Below are 16534 nucleotides of genomic sequence, written 5' to 3'. Positions count from 1 at the left end.
AACTTTAAAAATAGCTTACCTTGAGCTGCTACTCCAATCATGGCATTCACTGTGCAGTCCCACGTGGCCATGCTCAGGGCCGCGTGACGGGTGAGCACTGTGAATCTGCACAGAGTGAGGGGAAACAGAGGCAGCGAGGAGTGGGGAACGCAGTGAGGTCCCCATATTAGTCAGATGGTGTTTCTAAACTCCTGCCTTGCTAAGGAAACTGCCCTAGAGCAGCCCAGCCCCTTGCACAGTCCAGACTGATGGCACAGAGGACCAGGAAGCACTTATAGGAGACAGCCTTTTAAAAGAGGGGAGAATACATACCTTGGAATTGAAAAATCTAGGTTCATAACAAAGATATGCCTCCTCTTACACGCTTCCTGCCACCCCCCAGGGATGCTAAATAAATTACCTCCTTGAGCCCCAGTTCCCTCATCTGTGAGGGAAGAATTACAGCAACATGTACCATTCAGGATTGCAGTGTGGAGTGATTGAGATGTCTTTGAAAGGGCTTTGAAAACAGCAAAATGACATAAATATTATTGAGTGATATTAAAGAACAGAAAATAAATTCTATACAGAGATCCTAACATCGGGGTCTTATTTCTTTAGGGAGAAATAGCATCATCAAGCAATTTGATAAAAATAAGCAAGTAGATAAGAAATGTAAAACCATAGGATAATGACAGGAGTGGTTCTCATTTACCTAGGCACAGATGCACACGTGCATATGCATATTCAGTTTTCAAAGTGCATCCTTTAAATAGATACTGGCAACAACTGTGGAACAGAGCAATACCCCCAAGATGCCCCACAGTTGTGTCCACAGAAAACATTTACTGTGACATGCCCTCTGCACAAGCCTTTATGTGTTGTGAGGGGCATGGCATTCTTACAGGGACATAGAGAGGTAGCCACTGGTATCATTTTCCCTTTAGAGACAAGGAAACTAAGGTTCAGAGAAGCTAAGAAAGATGTCTGAGGTCAATTTAGGTATTTAGTGCTTCAAGGCAAGCTAAAAACCTAGGGAAACAGCCTACACTACTGTCTCAGGTGCAAGTGCTGAGGTTCAGAGACCAAAAGGATTTTCCAAGGTGACTCAACTCATAAACAAAGGAATATTCAATACTAAAACATGAGGCTTTTAACTGCTGGTCTAATGATCAGAGACAAAATGTTGGAGCAAAGAAGGGTAACAGACTTGCTCTATTTCTTCCCTCAATTATACATTTTTAGGTAAAAAGGATTGATTAGAAGAGTTAAACATTTACAGTGTTATCTGTATTGACCTGGATAATTTAGGGCCGAAAATTGAAAATCATGGAAAGATCAGAGTTGTATTAGAAAACTTGGCTGACTAATATTTATATTGCCGCCACTACCCCTTCTTCCACATTCCTCCTCATTCTTGATTATTCTCTTGCTCTGGAATCTGCTTGTTTTAGGCACTTGAGTCCCTTAGCAAATTTTGTCATGAGCCAAAATCCCTGCAGCTTTGCCCCCTTGGTTGCCTTTCCCTCTGACTAGCCTGTCTCATCTTCTTATCAAATTCCCAGACAAATGCTCAGCTCTTGTGTCACTGGGACTTAAGAAAACTGTTTCCTTCACAAGAGAAACGTTTTAGCTAATTCCAGAAAAGCCCCTTCCCCATCACAAACTAACTCCCCAAGTAGTCAGGCCTGTCACATCCTTTGTCTGCCAAAGGCAGAGAAGAGAGAACATGAGGGTCCACCTATCTCTCAGTCACAGAGGATGAATGATCTACCTCAGCCTCTCTCCTGCCAAAAATAAATCAGTCACTCTCCACTTGGGTGTCACTGAGCTGCCATTTCTGCCAGGCATGAGAAAGGCTTCTGCGTCAGTACCAAGAAGACTCAGACTTGTGAGTTGGGAGACAGCGTGCCCTAGTAGAAAAAGCACACAGGCTTGGAAACCTGTCGCTAATGGTGCCCACTCGCAGAGGTGCTGAGGGAAACAGGAGACATGATCTACAGGAAATGCTCTTCACTGTTCTGTTCTCAATAGAAGGGGGCTGGGATTGGCCTGAATTCTGACCCACCATTTAATAACTTGGAGACCTGAGCATGTCACTTCATTTTTCTGATCTTCAGTGTTTTCAGGTTGTTCAGTTCAACATTTAAACACCCAACTGAAGGCCAGAGCTAATTCAACAAATATTCATGGAGTTCCGATGATAAGCAAGACCTGTGTTTGCTCTCATCAATACAGCAGTGAATAAATTGCACCCTCTGGGCTCCAATAGAGATTATGGTCTAGAGACAGGCCTCTATAAAAAGGAGGGCTAAATGCTTGATCATGGGGTTATTTTGAGAATTGGATGAGAGAAGAGAAAAATAGTACACAGGCACTCAATGTACATTGTCCCTGTGTTGAATCTTCAGAAATTTGCATATATAACAATCAGATCAATTTCAATAGCTTCAGTAGGGTCTTATCTGAAAGCTTAGTAAGCTCTCCTTATGAGGACCCTCTTATTTAAGAGGATCAAGGACCCTCTTCATAAATTGTACAACATTAAAAACACACCTGAACTTCTAGACTGTGCATATCCAAGTTAATAAATATGGGAACACCTAATTATCGCAAGGTACTCTCCATTTTCCCTTTTGCATATTTGACAAGTAGCTTGGGCTGTTCAGAGGGAAGAAACTATCAACGTTCAAAGCAATAATATTCTGGCGGCTAAAACAGACTGCAGTGACCTCACAATGCCATTTTGGCAATGGCCCTGCAGGAGACATTCAGTAATGGGCTACTTGGGCTAGACCCTCTCAGCTAAAGGCTAGGCCTAGTCTAGTAAAACATGAAAAAGGAAATAGAGGCAATTTTCCAAGTAATTCAGGAGAAAAGCACTTTCATCTCAACTCTCAAGGTACAGTAATTGCCACAAACCTTTGGGCCCTGCAGTGGAGACCTGGCCACTGCAACCAAGGTGAAGTCAGTCATGCAGGAAATGTGGAGTGTGGGCTGGGAGTAGAGAGGAAATCACGGGGAGGAAGGTACATTCTTGTTTCTCATAAGATCTGGATGGGGCTCCACCCACGGCATGGATTTGCCCCTCTTCCAGTTGCGTATGACCAACTCAATGCTCCCGTTTTGCTGACAGAACATCTCCAGTTATTTTAATTCATACAGCATTTTTCCAGTCATTACTTTCTTCACTTTAAAGTCAGCAATGGAGTTATTTCTGAACCTAGAGAGCAGTGAGCATGCAAAGTCAGAGAGGAGGGCAAACAACTCACAGCAATCATAATAAAAACTCTATAGGAAAACAGCATCTTCCCTGGACTGCCAACCAGAATTACATCAAACAACTTTAAAGGAACTAGGAATTTATTGTCATTAGTCTTCCCTCCCTGTGTGTCTCCGGCAGGATGTTTACTTACGGCTCAGCCTGAGTAATTGCACCAATTCAATAAAAATGAATAAATAAAACCCCTACTTGGTGACTGCTTTATCATTCTGAAGCCCAGCCTCCAGGAATAATTTTGCCAAGTTGAGCACTGGCAGGAAAGGGAGGTGCTGATACAGTGTCCAGCTCCTGGCTCTGTCTTTTCTGGGATATACACACTCAGTCACTTCAGATAAATCACAAGGAATTGTACTTTAACCAATGAGTAGCATGTTGTATGGGGAAAAGTATGGATTCTGGACAGAGAAGGATGCTAAAAAAAAAATGACTTCAATTACTGTGTGATTTTTGATAAATTACCCAACCTCTCTGAATTTGAGTTTCTTTACCTACACAGTGGCTGTTGATGAGCTTTACTTAGCTAACACAAGGGAAGTACATATCACAGGGCTAGAGAAAATATTTGTTCTTAGTAAATGTACCTTCCTTCACATTAGTAAATATACCTCTCTCCCCTTCCTCTTGTTTTCTAGGGCTTGCTACATAGACCAGAACTACACCAACACGCTTTGATGCTGAAACAGAATTTGGTACAAGGTGGCTGTAAGTCAGATCTCCTGCTAATTGTGTGAAACTATTTATGTTGATTCATCTAAGCAGGTGGTCTTTTGAGAGAGATGCAACAGACCAAAGAACAAAGACAGAAGCTCCAGAAGCCATGTTATGTACAGTTTCCCTTAGCTCCTACTCCTCTTTCCTCCACTTCCAAGTAGTTGAGCAGCATTAAAGCAGAGGTATAACACAGCTCTTATCTTTTTAGTCTCTCAATTTTAGACCCCTCGTTGGGTTACTATTAAGCAATAAGGTTAACTTTGCAACCTGAGGTGACTTCTTTTATTTGTTTTGCTATTTGTTTATTGTAAATCAAGTGATGCATACAAAAAAACGAAAACAATACAGAAAAGTAGTGTGAGGGAGAAAGTGAAAGTCTTCTGAAGACCCACTCCCTTCCCCTTCTACCAAAATGCTGACCCCACACACACACCAGATTTGGAGTCTGACGTCCAGACTGAGGAGGTGACATATTGAATTGCATGAATTGCACTTCTTTGGAAGCCAGTTTCGCTGTTCAGAAGCCTCAGGGTTGTGATATTTGGTGGGAGATGGTTCTAATGGAAAGTGAATTTTAATCTTTATATTGTCTGAGGCTGCCTTGAGGGGCCTTGATAGCCACTTCTGTCATTCCTGCATAAACCCGTGTGAATATGCCTTTTGGTTCCCTTGGAAACAAATTTATACTCTGTAGAAATTACCAAAGTATTTTTATTACGATATATTAGTTAATAAGATCTTTCTAACTCCTAAATTTCTTACTGCTTTTTTTGAGAGTTACCCAATCAGAATAATAGCTATCACTTTTTCAACCCACACGATATTCCTCAATTCACTGAAACAGTAAGTTAAATAATCTTCCAGGCCTTTAAGGATGGTCAGCAAATAACCAAGGTGTTAAAAGAAACTACTTGAATTCTGTATTTATTATTCACATTTAATGTATACAAAGGAACTCCAGTAATCATCTTCCTATGAATTTTTCTTTCTCCGTTTTCCCTCTTGGCCATACTCATCAACTTCATCCGACTCATGAGATTTCTCCCTAAAGCAAATTCATAAAGATGAAAAAAATCCTACTAAAAACATCATTGGCTCTCCATTACTCACAAAAGAAAGTCCAAATGCCTGTCATCCAGGCCTCTTTAGCCTGGTGCAATTTACATTTCCAGATTCTTCTTCCCTTAATTGCCTAGGTGGACGTAGCACAAATGGGGCTGCTTCCACAGCAGTCTCCCAGGATCTCTGCCTCTAAGTATGGACTCTGGTGACTTATTCTATCCACTGAGAATGATCTTCACTCATCTATCTGAGATATCTTATGTATCTGTATCAGAAATTAAAATGTTTTTCAAAAAAAAAAAAAAAACTACAAAAGCAAAGTGACTGTAGCTACTCCTGCTTTGAATGGTGGTGTGGGGACGACAAGATGTGAAATGTAGCGTTAGCAACATTCATATTCGAAGAAGACGGTCCTATCAAAGCATTTGAGCCCAGATTAGGAAAACACTGTTATTTCAAGGTTTTGTGCTGCTGAAATATGCAGTCCTAAAACAGAAATCTCATGGTTTAGTGTGGTCATAAATTACTTAATGGCGAGAATATGTTCTGAGAAATACATTGTTAGGTGGTTTCATCATTGTGTACATATCACAGAGTGTACTTATACAAACCTAGAGGGGAGAGCCTGCTATGCACCTAGACTGCATGGCATAGCTCATTGCTCCTAGGCTACCAACCTGCACAGCATGTTGTTGTACTGAATACTGTAGGCAACTGTAACACAATGGTAAGTACAGGTGCATCTAAACATAGAAAAGGTACAATACACATATGGTATAAAATATAAAAGTGATACACCTGTATAGTGCAGGTATATCTAAGTCAGCTTAGAATTGAATTTTGGGTAAGGTCTGCAGTGAATTGTTCTAGAAGGCCTGGGATTCTTTTGTTATTTCTTGAGAGGCAGCCAAGGTGCAGTGGAGAGGAGAGCTTTGTAAGATCAGCAAGGACTCAAGTGGAGAGACCGTCTAGGGAAAGGCCCATTAGAGAATGTGGCTCAAAGACTGTTCATGACAGAGCTGTCTACTATTTCCTGTCACATTATCTGCAGTGTGGTATGTACAGTCAGCCCCTCCACCTTCCCAACATTTTAGTGAAATTTACCCAACTCCCAGCCTACTGTGTGTGTAACTTGAGAAGAGAGAAGGAGGAGGCAGGGGCTGGTCAGCAGGATCGCATGGTGTGGAAGGGGAGAGCATGTCCTAGGCAGAGCTGCTCAAGGGACAGCAAGAATGCAGCAGTGGTTGGGACCCCCGTGAATCCCCACAGTCAACAGAAATGATGCTGGGTTCCCTTTATATATGTAATGGGCATAAACCAGTTTGAGTTAAATCTTAAAAGCGCATGGTAGTCTCGGAAAACTAAAGGACATGGGTCATAAACAAGAAGGTCATATGTGGCCAAAATATCCACTCCCAAAACTCCAACTGAGAGATCACATTTCCTACAAAGTAAATAAAAATTAAGGGATGATGGAAGGAAACAAGAGGAGGGCATGGAAGGAAATGCACAGCTGTAACGAGAAGAGATGGTGGCTAATAGACACAGTATTTCATGCGATGACCCCGTCAGCACAGTCTGATGAAGCAATGGTGCACTGCCAGCAGCAGCTCCCTTCATGATCCCTGCACTGGGCTTCCTTCTCATTGCTCCCCTATCCCCACCCATGTCAGAAAATCCCCAGGAGTAGTCCTTGTTGTCAAGCAGAGGCTTTGGGCCTGGCACAGTGGCCCATGCCTTCATCCCAATGTTTTAGGAAGCTGAGGCAAGATGATCACTTGAGCCCAGGAGTTAGAGACCAGCCTGGGCAACACAGTGAGATCCCATCTCTACAAATAATAAGATAATTAGCTAGGGGTGGTGGTGCATGCCTGTAGTCCCAGGCTGAGGTGGGAGGATCTTTTGAGCCCAGGAGTTTAAGGCTGCAGTGGGCTATGGTTGAGTCACACTGCACTCCAGCCTGGGCAACAGAGTGAGACTGTGTCTCTAACATAATAATAATAATAATAGTAATAATAACAATAATATGGAGAGGTTTGGGAAGAGGGAGGGGTTCCAGAGTCATAAAAAGTTTCATGTTGGGGTTGCCCAAATGTATTTTCTCAATGTTCTGCTATTTCAAGTAATGCTTAAAAATTCTACAGATGTTTGCTAAAAGAGAACTTTTGAACTACTGGGCTCCACAATAATGATATTCCATCCATATTTTCTTTCATATAAAGTTGATACTAAATATGTATTTAGGAACAGGTGACTCCAAAGTCTTAGTTGTGATTACCCTGTGAAGAGTACAAGTTTTCTAATCAAAACTGACATTTAAACTTATAATTGGAATTCTTCTAAATTTTTGTATACAGTTTCTCTAAGTATTTCTCCATTAAGTTATTATATACTATACATTCAATCAGAAATTTCTTTTGACCATGTCTGTGCGTTTATCATTTAAAGGAATATGAGTCTAGAAGCCTAGGATCATAGAATTCAAAGGACCCATAGAGATTACCTAGTTGATACCTTTCATTTTATATATAGGGAAATCAAGGCCCCAGAGGCAGGAAATTAAATTTTACTCTTCTCACTGTATTATTATCTTTGGGTTTAACTAAAAATAATAACCTCTCAAACAGAACCTGTAAATTCAGAACCACTCAGTACTTGATACAGTGGTAATTCATGATGATGATGATGACAATTTTATTTTTAGCCCCATTCTTCACCCCTCCTTATGGTCACACACTTTGACATGTGACTTTTCAGTTCCTCCCAGGAAAAGGATGGAGAATATTTCCCTGATCCTTCAAGTTGAACTTTAAGTTTAGCCAAGTGATTTATGCTGTTCAATAAACTGAGGTGGAAGAGACAGTGAGGGAGCCATATGGAAACCCAGACCTCCCAAGGTCTGTGGGTTTCGACTTGCTGTCTGGGGCCATGTCCATCACAATTAGAAGAACATTTCTTTTCTGAAATCGTTGAGCCAAGGAAGATGAGACGCATATGAAGCACAGCCATCCCATGTAGCCCACAGATGTGCAGTGAGAAGCTGAGCTGCCCAGCAACTTCGGCTTAAAGTAAAACCACCCAGCCAAGCCCAGCCATCCTGCTAATATATAAACTGTCATAAATGACGGTGGGTTTAAGCCAGCGAATTTGAGGATACTTTGTTGTGAGCAATAGCAAGCCATATAATGATGAATCATTCATAACCTCCAAATCTATTTTGAAATTATTGTTAACAGCTTTTAATTGCAACATGGCTTATTTTCATCCCATGTTATACACATTCTGGGCTGAATTTTACCCAAAATCAGTTAAAGTGCTGTGCTGAGTCGTTCCTGTGCTCAAAAACAAATGCTTCAGATGCTTCCAAGTGTCTGAAAAACAAGTTTAAGTTCCTCAGTCTTGCTTTGAGTCTTTGCAGATTAGCTCTCACTGTCTCCTATAGGTTTCCTGCCTTCAGCTGGACCTCCCTGGTGTGTATATGTATATAAAGTATGTATTTTGGAGTTATGAGTATGAATTAAAATATTGGGTGTCCTCACTTTTTTGTCATTTAATTTTGGGCACATTTCTTCACTTCAGCCCCAAGTCTCATTTTACCTGTAACACGGAGCCAATTACACTTCTATCATTCAGTTACTACGAAGATCCACCTAGATGGCATATGGAAAAAAAACTGCCTTAGAGCTTAGCTTTAGGCAGGAATGAGGGTAGGGAGAGAAGAGAGAGCAGCTATTCCCCCTTTTCCTTTCTTACTGCCTCCACTCTTGGAGGGTAATATCCCAAATCCCTGCTCTCTACCTAGGAGAGCATCAATAGTAAAACTCACAGCCTCTCTGATGCCCACATTCCTCACAGAGGAAAGGGCCATGGTGAATGTTGTTAGAAATTGGCGTCCATTGAGCCATTTTATTGGTGGTCATGGTGGTGGTGCCTACAGCCAGACCAGGTGCACGTTTCCTTTTTCACTCTCAGTACTCTGTCAAACACGAGCCTGTTATTGAGAGGTAACTACCTCACTTCATTTCCTGCCCCTAAATGAATATGTAAGGCATTTTGAGGTCCTCCTCCCTCCAGCTGAGTGGGCACAGAAGTTTTGAGTCCATTTTGCAGGTCCAGTAGGATTCCGAGTAGAAGGTAAGAAGCTTGTTTCAGTCTTGACTCTAAGACATGGTGTCCAGTCCAACTCTCTATTCCATTCAACTACTTTCTTTCGTGTATGATCCACTGGTGGGCACTCAGAGAAGAGGCCTTCCTTTTCCCTCTTCTTTGCATCTCTCTAAATTCAGCCTGTTCAAAAGTTAGCTGTAATTGTGGTCTCTGATTCTTTGCCTTGAAACTGCAATAAGCCTCATCTCTCTGTATAATTCATGTGGCTTTTGTATAATTAGCTATGTTTTCATGTTGACATATCATCTCCTCTTTCAGTTGATTCTGTTGATTCTATATTTACCTTTATCAAGGCTAACATAGTACCTGCCCCACGTAAATGTCCACAAAATATTTAACTTATTTATGAATAATCTTTTCTGCGAATTCATGCCTTTTGTCCTATCTAAGAACAGACTATACAGATGAACTTATAAGTGACCCTTGGCTTTAACCAGTAATGTTGGTTTGTTGTTTTAACTATTATTAGAATTAAAATCGCTCACCTATTGCACAATGGCCTGTGTTTGCTGCTACCTGTCCACCTTTCTTGGTTCTCTTCTCCATCCCTGTGGCCCTGCCCTCCCTACCTCCCACTACCACCATAGAGACAGTACATCTCCAGATCCTGAACTAACATAGTTCTCTGATCACACCTCTTTTTTCCCATCTTCCTTAATTTGCTGTGTCTTTAAGGCAATTCCCCTTAACTGTTGATTTATTTAATTTCTTGGGGCCTATGAATTGACTCTCCAAGCTCTGTTTATTTCTTCTGCTATATTTTCCCTAAGTAGAAAACAAGTTAACCTCTGATTTTTGTTTGTTTACAAAGCAACTAAAATTTTGCTACCTACTAAAATTTAGTAGCAACCTTTTAGTAGACAGTCTATAGACTTTTGGGCATGTCTATAGACAATCTCTGTAGACTAGCTAGCTGCTGAATGTAATGGTAGGTAAATATTGACCAGGTTGGATTGCATAGGGTTAACATAAGCAGTGGTTCTTTTGCAAAGAAAGACATGGAAATTGGAACACTAAATTTTAGCAGTTGCCAAATGATGGGTTTCAGGAATCTGAAATACCCTGTCCCTGACTCTGTCAAGAGGCTCATACTGATACAAGCACCAAAAAATAAAAATTTCTGTCAAATGTGATGTTTGATCTTGTAGACTAGCTTGTGCTTGACCTGCAGTGGTCAGTGGAGCATGACATTGTAAATGGAGGACAGCGAGAGAGACTGTTTACCCAAAACCTGAAGCAAAGGCTGTGTTTGGAAAATACAGGATGGAAAAAAATATATCGCCATGGCAACAAATTACTTTTATATTCACATAAAGCAAAAATAGATCTCTCTCTCTGTCTCTCTTTCTCTTTCTTCCTCTTTGAGAAGCACGTATTTTAAAGTGGATGGAAGATTAAAGGTGATATGCAGAAACAGCTGCATGAATATATTTTCATTTTTCTTTATTTAGTTTATACTAATGTCGGTATCAATGTGAAAGACAGAATTTTGATCTGAAAGTATGTCAGTTTCAGAGAGCAGGAGCAGCTTAGGGGAGAAATGTATAATTTAGTCAAAAACTCTATTTTGACTTAATATAATGATGGCGGATTTGAACTTATCAAAACAAAATGTTCCTGGCATCAGTCACCAGGAAAAATAATATTCCTTCAAGTATTTTTTTCTTTCTATTTGAAAAGCCCCAAAATGTTTTGCTCCTCCTTTTAGCTAACAAAGAAGAATTCCTCAGTTTAAATTACATGAAGGTAAAAGATATTTTCAGGAGTTATTCGATCAGGTTCTTCTTTTTCTTTAAATTCCCAGGAGTTGTTGCACAGCATGGTGACTGCTATGGAACATTGGTATGGAGTTTCAGGAGAAATAGGGTGATAGGATCCAGTTCCCCTAGCAGAGTTCTTGGATGTCAAGTCCTGATAAATCCCCACCGCTTTCTGGGTCCAAGCTCTCTACTGGCTTAATTGGGTACCACTAACTTGTCCCAAGAGAATGGGGAGTGACACCTTGTAAGTCAACTAACATAAGGTAGATGTTTTTGATGATACATGTTGTCACATTTTATTTCTCTTAAAACATTATTTTTAGCACTTAACAATAATCCTTATTTCCTTTGTGAAATCTAAGGAAGATACCTCACAAGTTTCTTCCCAAAGCCAGCAAACTATTTGATCAACCCTGTGAAACTGTCACTTCTTGTAAAACAAAAATGGCCCAATATTAGCAGTTTCATAAGGTTTTAACTTGGTTAAGTATCATATCCACTATAATAGTCATGGGACTACCCCCCAAATCACTGAAGTTATTGATGATTCACTTCAAATTCATCACTATCTTCTTTTTGCTTTCATAGACGAGAGGTGAAAAGCCTTCACGTTTAGCGATCAGTTGTGCTTCTACCCATCTGACTAGGTACGGCCAAATCTAAACTCATTATCACCACTCACAACCTAGCAAGCTTACTTCTCCTGGAATGTCTGTTTCAGCAATTGGCACTCTCACAGAAAAATCTGGGAGCAATCTTCAATTTCTCTCTCTCCCTCTTTCTCTCCTTCAGCTCTCAGCACTTATAGTCACTGAGTTTCATCAGCTGCAACTTTCCTTTCTCAGCCTCAACGATACTGATTGCTGCTATAATTCAGGACTTTATCACACCTGCATTAGTGTACTAGTCACACAAATGGTCTTCACATTTGCATCTCCTCATACACAAATTCGAATTCCGCTGCTGCCAGAGTAGCTTTGCTAATATTATAAATCTAAATATCCCTCTCCTCATCAGAAACTTCATGTTTCCCTATTGCCTCAGGATAAACTCTCAATAGCTAATTGTACTCACCTTGGAGCACCAGGTACTTTTATTGTTGGCTTCATTTGCTTATCCTGGCTACCATCCCTGGAATAACTTACCTCACCCTATTCCATCTTGCCCAGCTTGGAAATCCCTAATCATCATTTAGGACCAAACCCAGGGGCCATGGAAACTTTTAGGGGGAAAAGAATGAGCTTATTTCATTTGTTTATAGTTTATTTCTATTTCTTCTGCTTACTTGTAACCTTCACTTATTTATTTATTTTTTTTGAGATGGAGTCTCGCTCTGTCACCCAGGCTGGAGTGCAGTGGCTGGATCTCAGCTCACTGCAAGCTCCGCCTTTACGCCATTCTCCCGCCTCAGCCTCCCGAGTAGCTGGGACTACAGGCGCCCGCCACCTGGCCCGGCTAGTTTTTTGTATTTTTTAGTAGAGACGAGCTTTCACCATGTTCACCAGCATGGTCTCGATCTCCTGACCTCGTGATCCACCCGTCTCGGCCTCCCAAAGTGCTGGGATTACAGGCTTGAGCCACTGCGTCCGGCCACCTTCACTTATTTTATAGTAAGTTTTTGGACACTTTCTTATTTATTTACAACAGCTTATTATATTTTGTGAATGCATTTCTTTTCAATTTTTTTTACATTCAGATATCTACAGAATATATTTGTATATATAGTATGGCTTAGGGATCAAACTATTTTTTTTCCCAAGTAGAGTTACTTGTCCTGAAACCATCTTTTCTTTACTGTTCTGATAAAAGTTTTATAGAAATGCTCTAATATTTTTCATTGATTTCCTCTGTCTACATAAATCAAACTATGTCATTAAGGCTTTAAAATATTTTTTAGTATTTGATAAAACAAATTCTTACTACTTACTCTTAACTATCTAAATGTCCTTGACTATTTTCCTGCATCTTCTCTTCAAAATAAACCTTAGAATCAGTTTATCAAATTTCATTTGGGTTTTAATTAGAATTGCTCTCTATGTACAGAGTAATTTGTTGAAAGACAATTATTTCCCCATTCAATTTCCTTTAGAAAAGTTAACTGACAATAAATATGTCAGTTCATTTCTGTAGACTATTGTCACTCTGCCTTAATAACTGTGGCTTTATACCAAGCCTTGCAACCTGATAGCATAAGAGCTGCAATTTCATACTTGTTTTTCAAGAATGCTGACTTTTCTAGCTCACTTGCATTTTATATAAATTTTAGAATCAGCTTTTAATCACTTCAAAAGCCTTATTAAATTTTGATTGGGATTGTATTGAATTGTTCAACTAATTTGAAGAGAATTGATATTTTAACAAAATTGAGTCTTTCAACCCACAAGTATGTTTCCATTTATTTCAGTCTTCTTAAATGGTTCTTAGTAATGTTTTGTAGTTTTCAGTGTAGAAACCTTGTGGTTGTTAAATTTATTGATTTTTTTCCTCACAGCCCTAAATTTTTAATGCTATTATACATCATGCTTTTAAATTTCATTTATATTTTTATGTGAATAGTTTATAGAAATTCAACTGATATTTTCATATGGTACAATTTGTCTTCTGTGATCTTGCTGTATTCACTTATTAGTCTTAATATTTCTTTTGCAGATCTCTCAGGGTTTTCTAGCAACACAACCATGTGATCTCTGAATAAAGACAGTGTGTGTGTGTGTGTGTGTGTGCATACTGCATATATATAACATATATACATTTATATACTGCATAATGAATTTATACAATGATAAATAATGTAATAATATAATTTATTTTTCTATTTATTTATTCCACTTCTTACTTCATTAGTAAGGACCTCCAGGGCAATTTTGATTAGAAGTGATGAGAATGAAACCCTGTCTAGTTCCTGATTTTAGGGTAAAAATGTAAACGATTTCACCATTATATCATTATATATAGTTGTAGCTGTATGATTTCTGTAGACATACTTTATGAGATTGAGGATCTTGCATTCTATTATTGATTTTTCTGGAAGTTTTTTTTCTTGTATCATGAATGGGAAGTGAATGTTTTCATGTTTTTTTCTGTATCTCTTGAGATAATAATATAATGACTTCCTTTATCAGTTGTTCAATGAATTATGTTGATTGGTTCTTGAATACTAAACACATTTTGCTTCCTGAGATAAACTTCACTTACAATACTATATTCTAGGTGTTTAAAAATATTTTATTCATTATATTTATTATTAAGTATTTTAGACATCATATGATAGATTTTAATATTCAATGGTTAAATACTTTAAATATAATTCAATTTATTAAATTTAACGTGCTAGTTATTAAAATTTTAAATTGACTATACATTCAAATAGTATGGAATATTTATTAAATATTCTACTTTTATTTTATTCAAAATACTTTTAAAATATTTTCCATGATGTGATTATTTATATTGCTAAGGATTTTTGCATCTGTATTCATGAGACACATTTGTCTCTCTTTTAAAAATGTCTTGGTAGTCTTCTAGACAGATAAGAAAATGTTGTTCCTGCTTCTGTAATTATCAGTAGAGTCTGTGGAAGACTGGCCTTGTTTCTTTCCTGAATGTTCCTTAGAATTTACCATTAACGCCACCCTTTGGAAACAATTTTAATTAAAATTTCAATGTCTTTAACGGATATGGGGATATCCAGACTTTTCATTTACTTTTGTATACATTTCGTGGGAGTTGGTAAATTGTTTTTAAAGGAACTTGTCAGTTTTGTTTGTCTAATTTATTGCCATAAAGTAGTTCATAGTATTTTGTTATTATCATTTTAATATTGAGGGGATCCCTGGTGAAGTCCCCTATTTCATTTCTGATATCGGAAATTGTGTCTTCTTAGTTTTTTCCTTGATTAATGTTGCTAGGGGTTTATCACTGTTATTAATGTTTGCCAAACCTACTTTTGTTCTTGTCGATTTTAACTTTTATTTGTCTTCTCCACTTTTAAAGTGTATTAAATTTGGACCAATAGACAATGATATATTTCTCTACTTAGATATTCTTTAATTTGCCTCAACAATGTTTCATACTTTTCTGTGTAGAGATCTTGTGGCCATTAAATTTATTTTGTATTAGTTTTGTTATTGTATATGGTATCCTTTTTATGATTAAAACTTATTCCTGATGAATTATAGAAACACAAATAATCTGATATTATCAACATATATAAAGTGATGTTGGGAAACTCACTTTTAAATTCTAACTGTTTATCTGTAGAATTTTTGGGTTTTCTACAGGCACAGTTTTGTGATTTGTGAGTAATAACTTTTATGTCTTTGTTGTCAATCCTTATACATTTAGTATCTTTGCTTGCCTTATTGTTTATATTAGAATTTCTAATAAAATACTGAAATAAATAATGTTACTAGATATGTTTGTCTCATATCAATCTCAAATGGAAAGTATTTACTATTGCACCATTACCTATGATATTTACTAAAGGTTTTGAGAAGATATTTGTTTTCAAATTGAAGAAATATCCTTTCCCTCCTAATTTGTCAGAGGAGTTATTTCTGAATAAAAACTTGGAGAAATCAAAAACTTGAATAAATCTTGAGAAGGAGGGAAAGTTACACAAATATGGAGAAAGGGTGTTATGTGGAGAGAAAACAGTCCGTGCAGGCCCGGGGTGGGAGCACACCTGAAATGTTTGAGGAACAGCAAGAAAACCATGGTTGCTGGAGACAGGTGGGAATCAAGAGGGAGCAGGAGAACATGATGGAAAAGGATGGGGATTGGGAAGGACAAGATATGACTTTTGTATTAACGTAAGCATTGTGATTTCTCTGTTGCTAATAGGAGTCAAAGATAGAAGGAGGGAGGCAGAAAACCTGAAATCATTCAATACCTCTATTTAAGAATTTAATATTAAAAGAGTCAATATTGCAGAGATGTCCCCAAATTAATCCATAGATTCATTGTAATACTAATAAACATCCCAGCAAGGTTTGAGAGTAGAAATTATAAGTTTATTCTAAAATAAATATGAAATTAGAAGACTAGCCAAAATAATCATGAAGAAGACCCATGTGGAAGCACTTCCATTGCCAGAAATCCTTAAAGCAAGATAATTAAGACAGCACAGTGATGATGCAAGGATGAAAATATGAACCAATAAGCCAGAAGAAAATGGCCAGAAATAGACCCACACATGCAGACATTTGGTTTGTTACAAGAATGCCTCTGCAAGGCTATAGGAAAACAATGGTTCTTTTAACAACTGGTGCTGAGCCAGTTAGGTATCTGTGTAGGAACCTACTTCTTACCATTCCCCAAAGCAATTTTTGATGAATTGAAGTCAAATCAAGAAAGACGGCCGGGTGTGGTGGCACACGCCTGTAATCCCAGCTACTCGGAAGGCTGAGCAGGAGAATTGCTTGAACCCGGAAGGTGGAGGCTGCAGTGAGCCAAGATCGCACCATTGTACTCCAGCCTGGACAACAAGAGCAAAACTATGTCTTAAAATAAAAAAGAGAGGGAGAGAAGGAAGGAAGGACGGAAGGAAGAAAGGAAGGACGGGAGGGAGGGA

The sequence above is a fragment of the Rhinopithecus bieti genome, unplaced genomic scaffold, assembly GCF_001698545.2.
Source record: "Rhinopithecus bieti isolate Rb0 unplaced genomic scaffold, ASM169854v2 scaffold_65226, whole genome shotgun sequence".
In the NCBI taxonomy this organism is placed as follows: domain Eukaryota; kingdom Metazoa; phylum Chordata; class Mammalia; order Primates; family Cercopithecidae; genus Rhinopithecus; species Rhinopithecus bieti.
Note: the sequence above shows the minus strand (reverse complement) of the source record.